Here is a 14,437-nt window from a genome sequence, read left to right on the forward strand (position 1 = left end):
ATACTATGGAATAGGTGATGACTAAAGTCGGATCATAATATCATGTCATAATTTGGGAGGGAGGGATCCTCAAGTATGATATCTCATAGTGTATTCATGTTGTCCCTAATCCATTCAAAGTTGGTTTATGAAACAGAAGTCTTGATAAGAACCTCTACTTTATTTCCATACACGATACCATATACTCGAAACAGATTGAGTTCTAAGTAAGGTTTAATCGTAGTGAGACTAATCTGAATCTATCTCTTTGGCATAAGAATGTGCCTCATCTATGATGGTCGGTGCTTATAAGGTACATGGTATCGAATCTGACAACCTCAACTCTATCATGTCAATGTGTTTTAATTGAGTCTAGTAGGGGCCTATAACTAAATATTAATTTAAGCACTTCAAATTAAGTCTTATGAGTTGGCAAGATAAAAGTTGATTAATTAAAATCTTTAATTAATTAATTTTCATTCATTAACCATAGGATACCCTATTATAAATCTAGAGTTACACTTTTATGTACTATATATGACAAGTTGTGTCCATTAATATCATCATTATAAACTAGTGAATTTTTCCTGAGTGGTTCATCATTACAACTAGATCAAAAGTTTATTTTATCCATGCAATTACAAAATAAGGCCCTCTTGAGATATTGAGAAGTTTCAAAATCAACACTTAAGGGAACTATTCATCAACTTACTTTATATGGGATCCATTTTGTGATTATGTTTCCACCTCCCTATTTGGCTAGGACCCCAAAATTGTAGGCACATTGTATTGGATACAAAAGGCCATTATCACCACATACAAAATCAAAAGACAACCCTTCACAGGCATAAATTCATAACTCAGTGAGGATTAAGATCGAGTCGTGTTGGATCATCATGCGAAATATTAATTTTTTCAATTAATTGATTTAAAAAGAGAAATTAAATATATGTGGTTGAGTCTTATACAAACTCATTGTATAGGATACCCCACTCGCATGTCCCCACGTGAATAATTTGGATCAAATCATTTTTAATAATTACAATGTGGGGGTATCATTAGTATTACGAGGATAAGACACTCAACATTATCTATTTACTATAAACTGTTTAGATTATTACTCGAACGTGATACTCCAATAAGTGAAGTACATATTGTTCAAGATTATACTAATAATCTTGAATTTTTCATACCATAGATAATATTAAGGTATAAATCAAATAACCAAAATTATTATTAAAAATTAAACTCTGTGTCCATTAATATAATTATCAAGGCTAGTCAATTCTTTGTGAGTTGTTCATAATTATAATTGGGTTAAAGTTTATTTTACCCATGTAATTACATTTTTTGCCTGAAGTACCATCGATTCTCTTATAAATAATTTATTTATTATCTAATTAGAAACTACGCCCCTCTTGAAACATTGAGAAATGGGATCCCATTTTTCAAGTTCCGAAATCAACACTCAAGGGAACTATTCAACTACTTACCTTATATTGGAAAGAAGTGAACTCCATTTCGTGAAATTATGCTTTGGATTCCATATTTAGCCAGGTCCCCAAAATGGAAAGGCATAGGTCCCCAAAGTCCATATTGAATTGGCTAAAAGTAATTATCACCCATGCAATTCAAAAGACAACCCTTTAGAGTCGAAATTCATAACTCAATGAGGAACAGGATTGAGTCACGCATGATCATCATGTGAAATATTAATTTGCTCAATTAATTGATTTAATGTAGGGTGTTTTTACTTTTAATGTTTATTTTTTTATTTTATATTTCATTATGTTATTTTAAAGATGTTTTCGAGCATGTAAGTCCATGAAAATGTTTTATGATGAAGTTTTAAATGTTTATTTCCACACAAGAAAGTATGTTATGATGAAGGTAACGACTTTAGGTTAGTAGAAATATAGGGTGGTTACACTCACTCATATACCATATGAAATTTTTTTAGTAGAGCACCTAATTTCCCATGAGGGCTCACATTTTGCAAGGTCATGAATTCCAAAGAAATGTCGAAGCCCGGTTCATTGCTTAAAAATGATTGATGCCTTATTCAACACACTACTTATCAAAACTACACTACAACATAAAATTATTAGCACTTTGGCACATCTCTAGAGCTTGTTCATTTCTTGAATGGTGTTGGTAGTGTGTAGATCTCGACATTCAAGGACTGAGAGCACATCAAGCCAAGAAGGAAAACCAAAACAGGCTTGATCACATCACATCTTCCATTCAAACTCCTTGTAAACTTGTTGGAATTTCACTGTTTTACGGGCTTTCAAGTACTAACTTAAAATCCTTATCATATACATAATATAACCATTTTATGCGGAAATAATCATTTGAGACGTATTCATAAAACATTGCCATGGATTTAATGTTTAATAAAAAGTCTTTAAAACAAAACAACATAAAATTAAAATAGACATCCGTAAAAATAAAACATAAATACCCTATACTAACTTATAGTCTATAAAATTAAATACAACTATTCTATACATGTGTCATGGTTTATAAAATGGTCATGTCACCGTCAACTGTGCAATGATGCTTTGCAAATGTAGAAAATATAAGTAGCAAGTAGCATGTGGCTTGAGTATTTTAACAAATACTCCGTACATGCAATCATGAATGAGACCTATCATTTAAAAGTTGTATTCTCTTAGGTGACTATCCTAAGCGCGTTCAGATGTTTATTTACTATTCTACACATGGCCCATGGGAGCAAATATGGACCCACACTTCCTAAAAACAACTAAAATAAAATCTCATAATTCTTCATTGATGATTCTAAATTATTTTATTCGTTTTTTTTCTCTTTAAACATCACTTAATTTCCTTTTTAGGTTCCTTTCTCTTCATTCTTATCTTTTATTCTCTAAATTCTTTCAAACTTAGTAATTGATATGCACTCTTTTCTTTAAGGTTGAAGATTCAATTCCTACCTCATATAATTGTTGTACTAAAAACATAAAAAAGATTACACAGAATTTGATACAATGTCTTTATAATACCATAAAAACTTCATGGTAGATTCATACATATTTAGATTTAAGAGGTTTCATTTTATTTTTTCAAATTTAGAGTATTATCTCGAAAATCTAGTTGAAATAACTTATTTTCAAAATTATTATTATTATTATTATTTTTTGTTTTATAAATTTTAAAGGAAAAGACATTTGATCTATATCTTCATTAAATTTTTCATTACCATTTATTCCATAGAATTTTTAAAAAAATAAAGTCACTAAGAAGGCAGGAATTTCAACAGAGCACGACGTCAACTGAACATTCTCAATTGGCAGCTTATCTTCAGGAAAGTCACATCGACCACTTTTCGCTGCCTTAGCCAGTGGAGAACATGGTGGCGGATCCACATCACTACTAAATCCCTCAACTTCTGTACAATTCCACTGCAACTTTTTAGGCTTCTTCGACAATCCAATCTTCACATTCGAAATACAAATATCCGTGAATGGATCTCCCGATATCCCTGCCAAATTCGCCGACATATTAACATTCTCAGCCACCACGTCTCTGTAATTAATGTTCTTAATCACCGGCAATGCTGAGGGATCAAACTTGTCATCTGCATGCGATTTGTAGTCTCCAGTCATCCAGAAGACATATTTCATCGTGGATAGAAACATTCTTCGGATGAAAATGTCCTTGACGAAACCACCTCATCCGCGAGCGGTTTTGATTCTGACAGCAGACTGTGTATTGATTGCAGTGACGTTTTCGATCCTGACGTTGCGAATTCCGCCAGACATTTCGCTGCCAAGGGCGATACCTGCAGAATCTGGTGATATGCAAGTGAGGTGGCGAATGACAAGGTCCTCGATCGGCATTCCGAACTTGATACCATATTGGTCCCATCCGCTCTTGATGGCAATGCAATCGTCACCGGAGACAATGTAGCAGTCTTCGATTCGAGTGTTGGAACAAGAATCTGATAAATTGAATAGAGAATTAGGGAGAGGGATTGACAAAGAAATGAACCCTAAGGTTTTAAAGGTGAAGAAGAAGGGAACCTGGATTGATTCCGTCGGTGTTGGGTACGGTAACGGGAGCCAAGATAGTAAGCCCTTGGATAATCACATTTCTGCATTTTCACCCAACCAAACCCAACTAGATTAAAAATAAATCATAATAATATTATATATATATATATATATATATATATATATATATATATATATATATATATATATATATATATATAATTTTAGTTGGAATGATTTGAATGGTATATTATTACAAGTTTTAACTTTTTTCTTTTCTTTTCTTTTTTTCTTTTTTTCTTTTTTTCTTTTTTTTTTTTTTCTTCTTTCAAGCATAATCCTAAAATATAAGTATAATGGGATTGAAGTGAAATAGTGAAACCTGCTGTAAATCGGATGGACAAACCAAGAAGGTGAGTTGATCAAAGTGAGATCCGAGATTTGGATTTGATCAGAGTACATGATCTCGATCACATATGGTCGTGTTACCTTGAGCTCCCCTTTTTTAAATTTTTCCCACCACGAAGATCCGATTGTACCATTGTTACCTACACCATGTGACCAACCCAACTTTATTTTCTATAAATGTTTTTGTTATCTTTTCATTTACTTTAATTTTTTTTTATATTTAATTCTAATAGCACAGAAGCCTATAATGATTATAATTTTGCAAACCATTTAAAAAAAAAATAGAATGTGAAAAAGTAATAGAAAAATAATCACCTGTGATAACCACATCGGTGAGATTAGTTCCAAAGATGAGGCTGCTGTACCGTCCTCAGGGAGCATCTCTTCCTCTTCTATAAGATGGCAGAACTTCTACAAGTGGCCATTCTGATTCATTCGGGGAGCATCTCTTCCTCTTCCATAAGATGGGAGAACTTCCACAAGTGGCCATTCTGATTCATTCTGCACTTAAGCGGAACAAATTTGACTCATTTATTTTGGATTGAAGTACTTATAGATTAAAGTACTCAAATCACCACTCCCAAAGTTAGCTTTATAAAAATAAATACTCGATAGGTAGAACCTGGGATGCAAGAATTTTTGCTTCTTTATCGATAAAAAGTGTGAAATGGCTAGTCAGATTAAAACTTCCAGTCAGCCATTTCCCCGGCGGCACGATCAATTGAGCACCACCATCTGCCGCGAGTGTGCTGAGATGTTCAATCGCTTTTCGGAACGCGTGAGTATTTGAAGTTACTCCGTCACCGACGCCGCCAAACTCCGTCAGCAACGCCGAGTGTTTTCGGCAATTGATGGCCTGAAATTTCAGAGAGTTCGAACTTAGACGTGGATTCATAGCGTCCACTGTGGCTAAGCTCACCAATGCCAGTACAATCACGGCTGAGATTCTCACAGTAACCTGCCGAACAAAATCACAGATGATTCAATTTCTTTTTGTTTCTCGATAAAATAATGTTGAAAACGGCAGTTAGGTTTATTAGTTCATCTTTGTGTTGGTTACATGAAAGAAACAAAGTTTTTCAATCAACTAATCCGGATTTTGAATAAAAACTCATACTCATTTTAAGTAATGGGAAAGAAAAACCAATGAAAAGTAGAATAACAAGTCAAGCCCATACCATCAATAGAATGAAACAAAGAAAAAAAAAGTGAAATTCAAAGAGAAAGAAGAAGAAAAATTACATTGATTTTTGTGGGTTTTGGAGGAAGTTCCATGATTAATTTTCTTGATGAATTTATGACTTTTAGATTAAGGGGGAAAATGATTTTATAAGATAATTTAGGAATAAAAAATAAGAAAAGGATTTATTACTATTACTATTATTATTTTTTTTTAAGGGTGAAAATTTGGGTGGTAAATAAAATGCTTGGATTGATTAAAAATATTAGCTCAACAAACTGTTTTAAATTTGGTATCTTGTTTTTGTTGTTTGTTTGTTATTTTTTTTTTATAATTATTTTATATGTATTAGCGTGTTAAAATAGTTACTCCAAGAACACGATCAAACCAAGTAAACTAAATCAGTAAAACAAATTAACAAAGGTTTTCTTTATTAGTAATTTATTTTTATTAAATTTTTTTTAGTAAATTATTTGAACAACTCGAATCAACCGAATATTTTATGGTTAGATTAGGCAAATTCATTATTTGATAAGGATTTATTGGATTGAAAAAATTTACTATCCAAAAAATTAAATTAAGTCTAAAACATGTTCAATTCAAAATAATTGTTTGTAAATGATATTTCTATATTGATTTGATTAACCTCTAATTAAATCAGTTATTTATTCACATGACTTGAATATAGACGTAAATCTCTTCAAATATGGTAAGTATAACTCAATATTAATCTCCATTTATTCTTTTGATATTTTTGTTAAAAATTTCTTTTATATTTTTTTATTTATTAAAAAACTATTCTTTTGTATTTTTTTATTTATTAAGAAACTATTTAATAGAGAGTCATTATCTAATATAGAAATTAGCTAATTTTTTTTATCAATAAATAATTATTATTAAGTAGATATTTGAAATTTTAATGCAAATCCTTCTGAATAAAAAAAATATAGAATGAATATATGGTAAATTTTTTACATTTAAAAACAAAAAGGATGAAAATTAAAAAAATGTATAGGTATGTGCTATATACAAATACATAACATAGAAAACCTCCGACTCAACTCCTACAGCATTCACATCCACTAATCGTGGTCACACCCATAGAAGCTACCTTGGTTCCTCTAACAACCAGCGAGGTCGTTCTTATTCCCACAAAAACAACTCTTCCAATTGAGGATGAACCCACTCAGGTTAGGGTCGTCGACCACCTCACTGCCAAATATGCCGCACAGAGGGCCATTATGCTGACTGCTGCAACCAACGGTATGTTCGACCTGATTCTTCTCATGCTCACCTTGCTGAAGCCTTTAACACGTCATGTTCTATTGCTGGACCCGATGCTGCTGATTGGTTTCTGGACACTGGGGCTTCGGCCCATATGACTGCCGACCCATCTATCTAAAAATTACACGGGTAAGGACTCTGTGATCGTAGGAAACGGTGCATCCCTACCCATTACCCATACTGGTACTCCTTCTCCTGTTCAAAATATTCACTTATTAGATGTCTTGGTTGTCCCTCATCTCACTAAAAATCTTCTTTCCATCAGTAAATTAACGTCTGATTTTCCTCTCTCCGTTACATTTATTAATAATCTTATTACTATCCAGAATCGTCAAATAGGAAGGGTGGTGGCCACCGATAAAAGAGATGGAGGGCTATATGTGCTGGAGTGCGGCAACTCTGCTTTTATTTCAGTCCTTAGAAACAAATCTTTACGTGCTTCATATGCTTTATGGCATACTCGCCTGAGTCATGTGAATCATTCTGTTATTTCTTTTTTAAATAGAAAAGGTAATCTCTTTCTCTTAAGTCTTTATTGCCTTCTCCATCATTATGTAATACTTGTCAGCTTGTGAAAAGTCATCGATTGCTTTATTCTTGCAATGAACGTAGGTCGTCTCATGTGTTAGATCTTATTCATTGTGATCTTTGGGGTCCTTCCCCCGTCAAATCAAATTCGGGTTTTCTTTACTATGTTATTTTTATTGATGATTATTCTCGATTCACTTGGCTTTACCCTTTAAAATTTAAATATGATTTCTTTGATATTTTTCTTCAATTTCAAAAATTTGTGGAAAATCAATATTCTTCTCGTATTAAGGTATTTCAAAGCGATGGAGGTACCGAATTTATTAGCACTTGTTTCAAAACTCATTTACGTAATTTTGACATCCACCATCAACTCTCTTGTCCATATACACCTGCTCAAAATGGTCATGTTGAGAGAAGACATCGTCATGTGACTGATGCTAGCTTGGCCCTTCTCTTTCACTCTCATCTTTCTCCTCGTTTTTGGGTTGACGCCTTCAGCACTGCAGCTTACATTATCAACCGGTTGTCTACTCCACATCCTGGAGGTAAGTCACCCTTTGAACTCTTCTATGGCTACAGTCCACATAATGACAATTTTCATCCCTTTGGTTGTCGTGTTTATCCTTACTTGCGTGATTATATGCCTAACAAGTTTTCTCCCCGCAGCATTCCTGTATTTTTTTTAGTTATAGTCCTGCTCATAAAGGGTTCCGCTGTCTTGATCCCGCCACCACTAAGCTATATATCACCCGCCATGCTCAATTTGATGAAACTCACTTTTCTGCTATACCTAGCTCCCAGGCCCAACCTCTTTCCTCTTTTCCTATTTCAAATTTCTTGGAACCACATTTTTATCATATTGATTCATCTCTCCTACCACTTCATCATCGCACATTCCTCAATCCAGTTCATCCTCGTGTGATATTTGTTCTCACCTTGTGGATGAGTCTTGATACTTCTATTGATTCCTCTTCTTTGGGCACTCATCCTACGATCACACAAGTCAAAGCTGGTATATTCAAGACTCGTCATCTAACAAATCTTGGTATTTTGGGCTCATTTGGACTTCTTTCTGCTCTTCTTGCATCCATTGAGCCAAAAGTATTCAAATCTGCGGCTAAGAATCGTGCTTGGGTTGCTGCCATGGATGAAGAAATTCGAGCTTTACAACAAAATGATACTTGGACTTTGGTTCCTCGCCCTGCCAACACCAACATCGTGGGCTCTAAATGGGTGTTTCGTATTAAATATTTGCCCTTTTATTTGCCTTACATTTAAATGATAGTTGAATTGAATACAAGGACGCTCAGCTTGCGGGGGGTGTTAAGGATAGTTGACCATTCATTATAACGCAAATATCTAGTATTGCCCTTTTATTAAGGGCAAATATACTATATTCATTTATTATTCTTTCCTTTTGTTCTTGTTCTTTTCATATTATTTGTAATTTACTATATTCCTTTGTTCTGTAAATGATTATAAATAAGAGAACTCTCACCACCATTTAGTGCGGTGGTTTCAGCAAACATTCACAATTACAAGCTAGTCAATTCTTCGTGAGTTGTTCATAATTACAACTGGATCAAAAGTTTATTTTATCCATGTAATTACATTTTTTGCCTTAATATCATCGATTCTCTAATGAATAATTTGTTTATAATCTAATTATAAATTAAGCCCCTCTTGGGACGTTTAGAAGGTGGGATCCATTCTTCACGTCTTGAAATCAGCACATAAGAACATTATTCATCTACGTACCTTATATGAGAAAACGTGAAGTCATTTCATGAAATTATGTTTCGAGCTACCTATTTGACCAAGTCCTCAAAATGGTAAAGATATTGAATTGGATACAAAAGTCATTCTCACCCATACAAATCAATGAACAACACATAACATGTAGGAATTCATAATTAAGTGAGGATTAAGATCGAGTCACATATGATCATCATGCAAAATATTAATTTTCTCAATTAATTGATTTCCAAAGAGAAATTAAATTTTGTGGTCCAGTCTTATACAAATTCATTTGTAACGACGATTACAAAATGCAGCGAATCAATAGTGATACGAATATAATAAACTCAACCTTATTCTTTTACTACAAACTCTTTAGATTCGCTTAAAACTTAGAAGTGAAGAGTTTGCTTCCACTATATCTGACGGCTCAAAGCCAGTATCTTGGTTGATCTAACTTGGGTCTCATATGCTCGAACCCTTTCCTCCTAGTTTCAATTCTTTGGAAGCATTTAAAGTTAGTATGACTACCTTTTGACTACCTAAATTTTTGGCATCGAGTTCAAATTATTTATGTATAATTAGGTTTAGTTAATTTAAATTATTAGGGTAAGTTTGTAGGTATAACTAGGCTTAGCTAACTTAAATAATTAGAAATAAGTTTAAAATTATTTTATGCAAAATTAGGTGGGTGAATCCCTATAGTAGTTCTAATTTATGATTTTGGACTCTTTAGACCGAATTAAATTTCCGAGAGCAGCGTTAAGTAGCTCTAGCATCAAGCATCAAGGATTCGTAGTAACTTTGGCCTAGCCCAACTAAGTAAGTGGCCCCACTATTTTTAGTCATAATTGTGTGCTGATTGATGACACATGCCCATGGCTTCGCATGGCTTCGCATGTCTTATGCTTGTATATGTAAATTGTTATGAAATGAGATGTTACGTGAATGTTATGCTATATGTGTTAAATTGATATGTTTATGATATGATATATTGTGATGCGATATGTTATGGTGTGATATGTTGAAGGCATGTTCGGGTTATGTTATGTAACTGTTATGATATATGATATGTTATGATATGTGAATTGACACGTGCAAAGATATGATAAGTTATGATATAGTATATGCCCATGACACATGTAGAAGGTAGTTGTACTTATTTTCTTAGACTTAGGTTAGAATAGGGTGTTTTTAATTTTAATGTTTATTTATTTCATTTAGTATTTCGTTGTGTCGTTTTAAACATGTTTTCGAACACGTAAGTCCATGACAATGTTTTAAGATGAAAGTTATGTTTTATGAAAAAGTTTATAAAGTATTTCTGCATTCTATGTTCATGATATGTATATAGTAGCGACCTTAGATTAAGTAGAAAATTTAGGGCCGTTACAATTGGTATCAGAGCTCTAGGTTATAGATTTTGTAGACTAGCTTACGATGTAGGGCTTTGCATGAACCATGGTCCCACTGCTGATGTCCCATCACCGTCAGGTATGTCATGCTTAAGATAAGAAAAGGAAACATTATTGATTGCATATGTTGTTACTGCATAGTCATTATAAACTATGACTCACAATTGAATTTTGACACCATTGACTGTATTATAGTTAACTGAATTATTGTTGCTTTAATTCTGTGTTTATTATAATGTAGAATATGTTATGATTTACCTTGCATGGAATGTGAATGTAAATTGAAATATTGTTGATGTTTAGATTTAGCAAGGTTGGTACTGTGAATGAGAAGTTGTAGTTTAGTAAGCTACTAAATGCTAGTATATGCATGAAAATGATTTTGCCATGGAAGGTTAGATGTTTCAGTTAGACGTCTTGAACATAGTTAAAATACGCAATATTATGACGATAGAGATGGAAAGTAATGTGTCAATGTATATTAACGAGTAAATAGTTTAAAATGAAAATGACCAAGGAAGCTTGATGGACGACAATATCATATAGTCTGCTACAGATATTAAATGTAATAGCCCAAAAATAAATAAAGAAATAAACAAATAAAAAAAATAGTTAAAATAATAATAATAATAAATATATAAATTAATTAAAATTAGAATTAAAAAAAAAAAAAAAAAAAAGAATCATTCCCCACCTCTCCCCACTAACCCTTCGTCCCTTCCCACAATTATCTCTCCTCCATCCCACCTGCCAAAAAAAAAAACAGAAAAACAACAATGGTCAGATCTGAGAAGAAGTACAATGGCTATTGCAGATTTAAAGATTGCAGATTTAAAGATTTTTTTCAGTTATTACGGTAAAATCCTATCTCAGATTTCCTTTTCTTTTATAGTTATGGTGATAGAAATTAATTTACGATCCAATCTTCTTTCCTATCTCTAACCGTCTGTAATAATCAAATCCATATAAATTATTAGATTTTTGTTAGCATTTTAATTATACAAAATAAGGTTATAAGTTAGATTCAATAAAATTCTTCTGGCATATCTATAAACTATAAGATCGTAGGAAATTGGTCAGTAATATCAATTTACCCAATTGAAAAACCTATTTACAGAATGAAAAAGATTAGAGAGAGAGGGAGGGAGATTGAGGAAAGATTTGTTAAATAGTATTTAACAATAAAAGAAATATCAGGCGGCAGTGAGCTCCTCTCAATTTTAAAACCTATTTACAGAATGAAAAAGATTAGGGAGAGAGGAAGGGAGAGTAAGGAAAGATTTGTTAAATAGTATTTAACAATAATAGGAAATATCAGACGACCAGCTCCTTGCAGTGAGCTTCTTTAAATTTTGTCCAACAGAAAGAGGGAAGTGAGCTCCCTTAAATTTTGTCCAACAGAAAAAATCAGAATTTTAAGATGGCGAATGTAAATTAGAGTAATAATTTTATAGAGATAAAACTTGAAACTGATGTCATGAGCTCATATAGGTTGACTCAGATTTCAAAGGATGGAATCGAACTTTCATTAAAGATATATTTGTGACAACGACTTAAGCTATCCAGGTAAGTGACCTTACTATCGGCATGGTTATTTTTTTATGTTGACACGTGCCCTGTGGTTCTACACGTGTCATATATATTGATATGTGTGAATTGTCTATGGATCAATATGCTTCCTATATGTTATGTTATGTTACATAATATGTGGTTTGTATGATAATAATTATGGTACGATGTGCTCAAGGATATGTTTGAGATAGGGTACGAGAAGGATGCACAAAACGAAATGTAACGATAGGAGTAAGATACGTTCATGAAACGTTAGAGTTAGGTTACACACCGGAGTGCTATGGATGGGAGAGATTGATGAAAGAATACGGTTAGGTTATGGGTAGAAAGGGATAGGTTTGTGATAGATTGATAGAACGATAGCGTTAGGGTACGTTCTTGTGACGATATGACCAAGGTACGTCACATAATGATATGTCTGTGATAGGTATAAGAACGTTAAGGCTATGGTAAGTTAGAGAACGATATGACTATGAAGTGTTTACGTTATGACTTGGTTATGATATGATACATTGTATGCTAGATTATTGTGCTTAAGTACGAAATCATGTGAACGTGAATGTATGTTATTTATGCTGCTTAGTTGATGTGATATGAATGCATGTGACGATGTGTGGCCCTTGTACGATTATGGCTTGTTGTAGGAGTATTGGAATGTAACTTAATGAATTGTATGACATGAAATACGGTAAATTGCATGATACATAACCCCGCTAGGAATATGTATGATATGTAACGAAATGAGAATGAGAATGACATGTAAGCATGAAAACGTGACACGGGGTAATGTTCATTAAATGATGACTGTAGGACTAGTGGGACCTCATGCATATTGTGTGATCATGCATATGGGGGGATACCCCTATCCCATCACGAGGGTACGGACGCGTACATCCAAATGGCAGGACAACGATCGTTATGCCCTGCATAGCGCTGCCGTGATGGTTTTAGTTTTAACGGGTCCCGGTGGGCCTCCAGAGCATGCCCACCGGCTAGGGACAGTGGTCCAGCGGTGTGCGAACTAGCTGGTGAGCCCATACTCGCACGTATGGGCTGCGTGTAGAGTATATGGTACACGTCCACGATTACCTGTTAGGATTACACCGTAGGGAAAATGAAACGAAACGAAACGAAATGAAATGAAACGAAACGAAACGAAAGATAGGTCCCATCATTTCATTGCATGTGATTGTTGCATTTAACCCCTATAGTGGGGTCACTTACTGAGTATTTCTTTAAATACTCAGGCCATGTGCTACTACATTTTTCAGGTTAAGGCAAGACATTCCTGTACGGCTGACGACGGCATCGCAACTCGAGATCATGGCACATGCATAGGGTAGGTATTTATTTTCTTAGACTTAGAATAGAATAGGATGTTTTAAACTTAAACGCTTATTTATTTTATTTCGGGTCTTTTGTTGTGTCGTTTTAAAGATGTTTTCGAAACACGTAAGTCCATGGCTGTGTTTTTAAGTTAAAGGTTATGTTTTATGGAATTTAAATGAAGTCTTCCGTATTCGATGTTTATGGTATGTATACAGTAGCGACCTTAAATTAAGTAGAAAATTTCGGGTCTTTACAGTTGGTATCAGAGCTCTAGGTTATAGATCTTGTAGACTAGCCTACGATGTAGGCTTGGCATATTCCATGGTCCAACCGTCGGTGCCCCGTCTCCGTCAGGTATGTCTTGCGTAAGATAAGAAAAGGAAATGTCGTTGATTGTGTATGTTGTTATTGTTTGGTCATTATAAAATATAACTCATAATTGGACTTTACTCTATTGATTGTAATATTATTTACTGTATTCATGTTAGCTTAATGCTATATTTATTATAATTTAGAATAAGTTATGTTTTACCTTGCATGGAATGTGAATGTAAATTATTGTATTGATGAGTTATGTTTTACCTTGCATGGAATGTGAATGTAAATTGTTGTATTGATGATGTTTAGATTTACTGAGATTGTTGGTGTGAATTAGTAGCTATAGTTTTAGTAATCTACTAAATGTTAGGTTGCTATGAAAATGACTTTGCTAAGCAAGATCATATGTTTTAGTTAGACGTCTTGAACATAACTAAACTATACAGTCTTATGACCATAGAGATGGGGAGAACTGTACCAATGTATACGGAAGAGTAAATAGTTTTAGATGAAATAAAATGACCTAAGAAACTTGGCATAGTTGTCAATATCCTATAGTATACGATAGATATTAAAAGTGGTAGTGCTGAAAGAAAACTTTATAACTTTGAAGTACATAAAGATGAAATTAAAGTACTTGTAAACAAAAAAAAATTGAGTTAAAGACC

The 14,437-nt window shown here is 33.5% G+C and overlaps 1 pseudogene; it reads right to left on the bottom strand.

The window, feature by feature from the left end:
- Nucleotides 1-2,932: 2,932 nt before the first annotated feature.
- The window catches only part of LOC147786279 (putative polygalacturonase), a 37,355-nt pseudogene continuing 25,850 nt past the window's right edge, over nt 2,933-14,437 (bottom strand).

Source organism: Cucurbita pepo, unplaced genomic scaffold, assembly GCF_057944985.1.
Source record: "Cucurbita pepo subsp. pepo isolate OVF unplaced genomic scaffold, ASM5794498v1 scafford_3, whole genome shotgun sequence".
Classification (NCBI taxonomy): Eukaryota; Viridiplantae; Streptophyta; class Magnoliopsida; order Cucurbitales; family Cucurbitaceae; genus Cucurbita; species Cucurbita pepo.